Below are 8361 nucleotides of genomic sequence, written 5' to 3' on the forward strand. Positions count from 1 at the left end.
CCCATTCCCAGGGACAAACAGTCTCTCGTGTCGGCTTATAGAGGGAAATGGATTTTTTTTTTTTTTTTTTCCCCTTTATTGTTTTGAAGATTTATTTATACCTGAGCGGAAGCCTGACTTGCTAGGCAGAACCAGGAGACTTCCAAAACAGAAGTGATCGATGCTTTGAAAAATATAACGCGATATAATAGGGCTGAGTCCACACCTTTAAATCAGTGGCAATTTTGCCTCTGATTTCTGAGAAAAAGTGGGCCAGTTTTTTCAATATTTATAAGGCCAGGAGAACGCTGAGAACGAAGTCCCACACAGTAAGGGACAAAGTCTGCAATCAACCAAATGCTGCATCCATGGCAACTCACAAGTCAGTTAATAATTTTTTCAACATAACAAGAAAGACATTTTTTCAGGGCCACCGAAACAGAAGCAATTTACAAAAGTGACTGAAGTGAAGGCATTTCGCATCTGCTGTGTTTTTCATGGCCTTGGTCTTTTGTTTGGACCTCGTCTGCACACTGGGATGCTCATGGAGCAAAGATAGCCCCTGGCAAGCACTTCTGTCTCTGGGTAGCGGGTGAAGTGACCTATTGCCTGTGTTTTTGTCACGCCAGGGTTTGATACCTGTTCTACACAGGGCAGAGAGCTGCGCTGCAACAGGTCAAGAGGGATTCAGTTTTCTTCTGCAGAGAATTTCAACGCAAATGAAAATGGCATTTTCCTCTGCGCTTCCACAGCTGTTAGGGAAAATATAAATAAATTGAGAAGCAGCACTGCTGCAGTCTGCCCCTGGAGAGGATCTCAAGGTCCTCCCTGTCCCCTTTCCTGCAACAGAAGGGAGGTCCAGTTCATCAGCCCCTTGCTGCTGTGATGGCATGCACTGCTCTGCCTTCAGGGGGTAAAGCCCCTGTGTGAAGCACAACAGGACAGAGACACAACTCTTTCAGGAAGGTACCGATCCCTCATTTTGGACAGGTGTTCTCCCCTTCTGTTCACTAGGAACAGATATCCCATGGTGGGGGTGTCGTTGCGTTGAGCGCTCCTCAAACACACAGTGGTTCGGTTATTTCCCTGTGTGTTTCAGACTTTGAAAGTCCTGCCCACCTCAAAGGGCAGAGCAGAAGAAATAATTAGGGTTTGAATTTTATAGATATGAAACTGGGGCTGGTGGATTGTCCTGGTTTGAGGTAAAACAGAGTGAATTTTCTGTTCAGTAATTTTACTTTTCAGCTAAGCCCATTCTAACTCTCTGAAACTCCCTGAAATTAACAGCGTGTTGTAGAGAAACTGTTCGTTCTCAGAGTGATAAGACCCGATTATGCCAAGGAATGGTATGCAGAAAGGCTCCTGCTTATACGTATTGCTAGAACAACCAAGGTCAGCTATCTTTGTTATTCTCCCCGCTGAAGGGTCAGAAGCGAAAGAGGTAAAGGGGTCGCATCTGTGGGGAAGAGCGGACAGGACAAGTGACCCAAACCTGACCAACAGGGTATTCCATCCCACCTGCATCATGCTCAGTGTAAAAGCTGAGGGGTCAACGAGTCAGCCTCTTCCTTCAATCGTCAGTGTCCAAGGAGGACCCTGTCTGTTTGTCTGTCTTTGATCCCAATCCATGCCTTCCTGAATCCAAATCCGGAATCCAGCTCCCATCTGTTGCTGGGTCCAGTCTGGGACTTTCCCGGTGCCTGCCAGTGAAGTGATCTTCAGCCCAGGAGATCAATACTGTTTTGTATATATTTTATATATTTCATTATTTTCTTTTTATTATTTTATTAATATTTTCATTAAAGTAGGTTAGTTTTCTTCTAAACTCATAAAACTCTTTCTTTCCCTTCCTCTTTTCCTTGGAGGGAAAGGTGGGGGAGAGCATCTGTCATTCATCTCCGTGGCCAGTCTTGCCCAAACCGTGACACAGGTACTAAATGATTTGCTCGTGGCACTGGGCAGAGCTAGGAAAGACACTTGACATATCCCAAGGGTCAAGCCAAAGCCCTAACCTAAAGCTCATCTTTCCTTCAAATAAGCATTTGTAATAGTTGGCGTTTAACACAGCATTTCCCATACCAGGGAGATAAAATACTCCTGGCTGTTACGTTGGACATCAGCTTTGGTCATATTGTTCTCTATTGTGTGCAAAATGCTCCACGGATATTAGGCAGTAATGTCAATGGTTTCCCAGCACCATTCAGCTTTCCCTGCTCTGCTGGTGAAAGGCAGCAAAATTGTTCTCACCCCTGAAAACAGAAGTCCCTCTCTGTAGTCTTCTTACTGAGCGGTTGTCTTGTATTTTCTTTCCAAACTGGGGTGGTTTATTTCTCTTCCGAATCTTCACTGTAGGATTGTATCACCAGTGAAACTCAAGTGAAAACATCAAATCTGTACCATACGTTGATGCATTTTTTATTTTATGAAACCTTGTTGCACCTGGATAAGTCATTCAAGGTTAAATATCCCTTTATCAAGAAAGTCCTGTTAAGGACATCAGCACATTTATTTCTCCACATGCTGTTAAGTTTTGCTGTGCCGTACTGGTTAGCAGTAAAACTGGAATACCACCACAGCAACTCCCTTGAAGCAAAAACAATGATTCAAATGTCATTCTGTGTTTTGGACATATCACGGTAATAAAAGCTATAATGGGCTTTTTTTTTCCTTAGTCGGGGATCATATATGGAAAGAGAACTGTGGATATTCCGTTTCTGCTGGAGAGATGGTTGTGCAGGACCTGCCTGTCTTCTTGCATCTGACCTGCTTTCCACAGAAACACGATAATCTGCAAGTAGCCCTGCTCTGATACGCCTCTGCGGCCCCTAATTCTGCAGTTTCTGTATAAACAGCCATGAGCAATGGCCAGCTGACCTGCACTGGAAAAATACCTTGCGGCAGTGATGCCTCATGCTTTGGACACAAATCCAGGTAGACGCTCTGCATGACTCAAGGGAAGGGGAAGTATTCACCAAATTGGGGTTCTAATTGACAAGCGGCTGAATATGAGCCAGCAGTGTGGCCAGGTGGCCAAGAAAGCCAATGGCATCCTGGCTTGTATTAGAAATAGCGTGACCAGCAGAAGTAGGGAGGTGATTGTCCCCCTGTACTCAGCACTGGTGAGGCCACACCTGGAGTATTGTGTCCAGTTTTGGGCACCTCAATACAAGAGAGATATCGAGGTGCTGGAGTGGGTGCAGAGGAGGGCAATGAAGCTGGTGAAGGGCCTGGAAAACAAATCCTATGAAGAGCGGTTGAAGGAGCTGGGGCTGCTTAGTATGAGGAAGAGGAGGCTGAGGGGAGACCTCATCACTCTCTACAACTACTTGAAAGGACACTGTAGAGAGGTTGGTGCTGGTCTCTTCACACAGGTAACTAATGACAGAACGAGAGGGAATGGCTTCAAGTTCCAACAGGGTAAGTTTAGACTGAACATTAGGAAAGAATTTTTCACAGAAAGAGTGGTCGGGCATTGGAACAGGCTGCCCAGGGAGGTGGTTGAGTCACCATCCCTGGATGTGTTTAAGAGACGTTTAGATGTGGTGTTCGGGGGATATGGTATAGGGGAGAACTTTGTAGAGTAGGGTAGATGGTTGGACTCGATGATCCCAAGGGTCTCTTCCAACCTAGACGATTCTATGATTCTATGATTCAAATCCATTACTCCAATGAGGTCTTTGTAGAAAGGAACAAGTTCAGGTAAGAGATGTAATGGAAGTACAAGTTGCACAGTGCTGGCAATGTTTTCATCACCACAACCACTGCAAAGATCAGACAGCTGGACCTTCATTAAGTTTTGTTTCTTTGTAGCTTGAGAAGTTTTTCACGGTCAGAAAAAACAGTGCTGCAATCAGACTGCCCAGAGGCAAGAATGGGTGAAGCAGTATTTTCTTCTTGCTAATGTTAATATATATGCTAAGAGAGAGAGAGAGACACCCACCAGGGATCCACATCTGTAGGCCAACACAACCAATGGTCTCTTAGCAAAAAAAATTGCTCTTCAGAGTGCTTTTCATAGAATCATAGAATCATCCAGGTTGGAAAAGACCCTTGGGATCATCGAGTCCAACCATCTACCCTACTCTACAAAGTTTTTCCCTACACCATATCCCCCAACACCACATCTAAATGACTCTTAAACACATTCAGGGATGGTGACTCAACCACCTCCCTGGGCAGCCCATTCCAGTGTCTGATCACTCTTATTGTGAAGAACTTCTTCCTAATGTCTAGTCTAAACCTACCCTGTTGCAATTGGAAGCCATTCCCTCTTGTTCTATCACTATTTGCTTGTGAGAAGAGACCAGCACCAGCCTCTCTACAATGTCCTTTCAAGTAGTTATAGAGAGTGATGAGGTCTCCCCTCAGTCTCCTCTTCCTCAAACTAAACAGTCCCAAGACACTTTTCAAGACACTTAGCATGAAAAAGTTCGTATTCCAGGAGTTTCACTCAAGTGAATAACCATGTAGTTAAAAAAACCCCCACATACTGCATACATGGGCTGCTCAAAGCCATTTTTATCAGCAGATGACAGCTTTACCTTATCACCGCAATTTCTCTGTACATGGGAGTTTGGAAACAGGAGTGAATTGACATGAAAAGGGTCCTTGGTGACACGAAACAGGCAGTAAAGTGACACAAAGATCATCCTTAGGACCAATTCAATTCCCCATATATCATGATTTAGAGAACAAATATGCATTAAGGTGAATAATTTTTCTGACAAGGCGAAATGTGGATTTGTCAGTCCAGCCTAAATGATGTTCAGAATCGCAAAGCTAGATTAAGAGAGAAGCCAAACAAATGGCTTATGCACATAAATTCAGTGTAAAGAAATATAAGGTAATGAGGCCAGGCAGAATAAAAAAGGAGACAGAAGAGAAGGGAAAAAGAAATATGCTCTCTCTGGCCATATGCTTCGGGCACTGCGCAGGGAGAGAACCAGATGGTGTGGCTCAGACTTTAAAGTATAGTTCTCTGAGTTTTAATCAATTACATTAATGCATGCCGGGTGTATAATACATTTTAGAAGACATTAGGCAATTTTTCCCTGAAAATTATAGAAATTATTTAATCTTCTCCTTTTTCTGAACCTAGATATTTCTTGCTTGCTCAAGGTTGGCTATCTGTGGACGTGAGTTATGAACCTCATCCCAGAGCCAGATTTTTGCTGAACGAATTATCAAGACTTCTTTAAGAAGATTAAGCTGTTACTCTTTCTGATCTCTGGATGAAAAAAAAAAAAAAAAAAAAGAACTCAAAACACTCAGAAAGGGAAATATCAGTTCTGGTACTTATTCAGAAAGCCCTTTGATATGAAAATCATTGGTGGTAACTCCTGTAGCCTTAAGCCTCTCCCCAGTAATTCAGATAATGTATGCAAATGCCTGGACCTGTAGCCCATTGAAATCAAGGATGAACACGCTTCTTGTTCCTCTTTGGACTCGTCTTTTCTGTCTTCTCTCTGGCAATAGCCAAGTATCTCTGCCTGCCGGCACAAGGACTGCATTTGTACAAAACCTAATAAATGACTGCTGCTCGTTCTCCCAGGAAGGACGGGTGTGCAAGTACTGTTACAGACAATGCGCGTGAATATCTAAACTGGAGGCCATCAGCATATCTGCTTAGACATACCAGAATACATGAAAATGCTGCGTTACCGTTGGATTACCTGTCAGCAAGCTCATTTGCTGACTAATGTGCTGTCCTGAGGGCCACCTTGACTTGTTTATCATCACTAATGCTCCAAGATTTAGCAAAAGGAGCTGCAGCAAGAATACCACTGCTTACACATGTACCCTTGGCAGCGTGTGTTCACCACCCCCAAAGGTGGGGAAAAGGCTTCCCAAAGCATCCGTGGGGCCGATGCACAGCACCTCCCAGTAGGGTCAGAGTGCTGAGGTCCTACTGCTGCAGCAATGCAACTGCTGCAGTCCCTGCCCTGGCCTTTTTTCCCTTTTTGTTGGCTCTAAGAATTTATAGAATGAATCATAGAATAGTTCGGATTGGAAGGGACATTAAAAGGCCATCTGGTCCAACCCCCCGGCAATGAGCAGGGACATCTTCAACAAGATCAAGTTTCTCAGAGCCCCATCCAACCTGACACGGAAAGTTTCAGGGGATGGGGCATCTACCACCTTAATTTCCCCTCCAGGTGGTGGCTCATACGCTTCTGTTGGGGACTCCATCCCTCGTGACTGTGCTCCTTACACAAAGCCATAGTCAGACCCTATTCTGCCCTCTCAGGCCAGTAGGACTAGGTTGGCCAAACCCACTTCATTTTTTACTACTGGACTTTCACCTCTCTCCATTTTTACTATCGTTCCCTCAGCCCCTGTTATTTTTCCTCTGGGACCTGATTTTTTGGGGAGTTGGGGGAAATGTATTTAGGAATGGACTGATAAATTAGGAATTAGGAATGGACTGATAAATATATCTAATAGGCAGGATGTATAAGAATGGTGTTCATAACCACACACCCAGGGGAAAGTAAGAATAGGGCAAAGATATGTGGCACTTCCCCTGAGCGGTGTCCCCACCTCCAGCTATTTTCAGCTCAGAGGATTTCCCGAGCCCAACACAGTTTGCCTATTCAGTCACTTTAAAGACATTTCTCTTCCAACTACTCGTTCAGGCTTTCAGATGTGAATCCACCTAAACTTCTTTCGTATCCACATCACTCAGTCATTTATGGGGTGAAGAACAGGAGGGCCGTTCCATGGGGGCAGTGTTGTGCTGGGCCATGGGTTATGCAAACGTAGGAGCTACGCGTGCACTTGCCTGAGGTGACAAATTTCAATGCACTGGAATTTTTAAAAGTTGTGTAAGGCAACAAGGAGCTGCCTCAGAGTCGGGGTCAGCAACAGAGAAGAAAGGGTCCCCCAGAGACTGTTGGTGGTTCTTCTGCACTCAGGAAAGGTGTCCTGCTTTGCAGTGTGCCCGCTTGAGACATCTGTGCCCTCCTTCACCTCCTCCAGACCCTTGCAGGAGGTACTGTCCCATCAGGGGGCTGAATCAGAAAGTGCCCTTCCTCCTGCTTTGGGAGAGGAGGAGGAGCTGCCAGCTGACAAGACAGGGAAATTACTTCAGCTTTTAGCAGCGAAGAGGGCCTGGTCTCTCCCAAACTTCTGCTGTTGCCCACACACGCCCTCCCTACAGCAACCCACTCCACAGGGTGCAGGCACAGATGCAAACTGGGCTGTTCGATCAGTTTTTCTTCTTCTTTCATGCCACCATCAAGTGTCACGCTGCTTTATCTTGTGTTTTAAACTCTGTGGTCAAGCTGCCTACAAAGATTTGCACTCCCGGAGCAGAACAACGGCACTAAAATCATTCCCCACTATGCTTTCTTCTGCTCAGGGCTTCTGTCACAAGGATCACAACCTGTGGGTTATGGCAATTACAGCGAATAATGGAGATGGCTTAGGACTATTTTTTTTTTAATGGAGGCAGAGCAATAAGAGCAGATGTTCATCTCAGAGCACACTTCCAAATTTCCCCGCAGGCTATATAAGCCCAGCCTCGCGTGCAGTCTGAGGACTTGGACACGGAGGGCCAGTGTTAGAAGTGTGCCCTGAGCTGGATGTAGGAAATCAGGCAGCAGCAGGAGATGTACCATGCAACATCTCACATCAGTTGGATGATACTTCTGAAGGTTTTCACAGTTCTTTGTAATATGCCAAGTTTTTTTTTAATGAGTTCCTTCAAATGTTCTGTCTCATAAGATGGGCTTCCTACAATTGTATCCCCTCTTTGTAGCTTTAGTGAATTTTCTTTTTTCAAATTTGAAAGCTCCCAATTCTACATAGAAACAGGACATTTTGCTGCTGTGCTTTGCTTTCAGCATGCTTTCTCTCCATCAAAAACATTTTATGTGTGTTTGCTTTCCCAGCTTTCAGTGTCTCAGCTCCTTTTTCACATCAGGTACTTACCATGAAAGGCATTTGGGCATATGACAAGACAACCTTGGGCGGCATCAGAAGAGACTACAAAGGCTCAGTAAGCCACAGACCCACAGTTGGTCTCGCTCATCTGAAAGCCTGCTCTCAGGCCACCCCTGCACCCAGAGACAGCAATTCACTAAAGCAGAATATCGCCTGACCTCACAATTTTTTTTTTTACCATGATGATGTCAGTAAATATTTTAGTGTGTGATTGTATGCATGCTCTCTCCTCACCTCTGCCCAAAAGCAGATGAAACACAGGGTGAAAGCCATTTTGAGTCACCAAGAAAAATTCTGCCGACTGCAGTGAGACCAAGGATTACGAGTGACTTGCCCACAGTCTCACCACGAATCAGCTGCAGGCACTACAAGATGGTTGCAGGTCCTTGACCATTCGCAGCCCCTGTCCTACCTCCACCATCTTCCACTCCAGTTCTT

This window comes from Numenius arquata, chromosome 7, assembly GCF_964106895.1.
Source record: "Numenius arquata chromosome 7, bNumArq3.hap1.1, whole genome shotgun sequence".
In the NCBI taxonomy this organism is placed as follows: Eukaryota; Metazoa; Chordata; class Aves; order Charadriiformes; family Scolopacidae; genus Numenius; species Numenius arquata.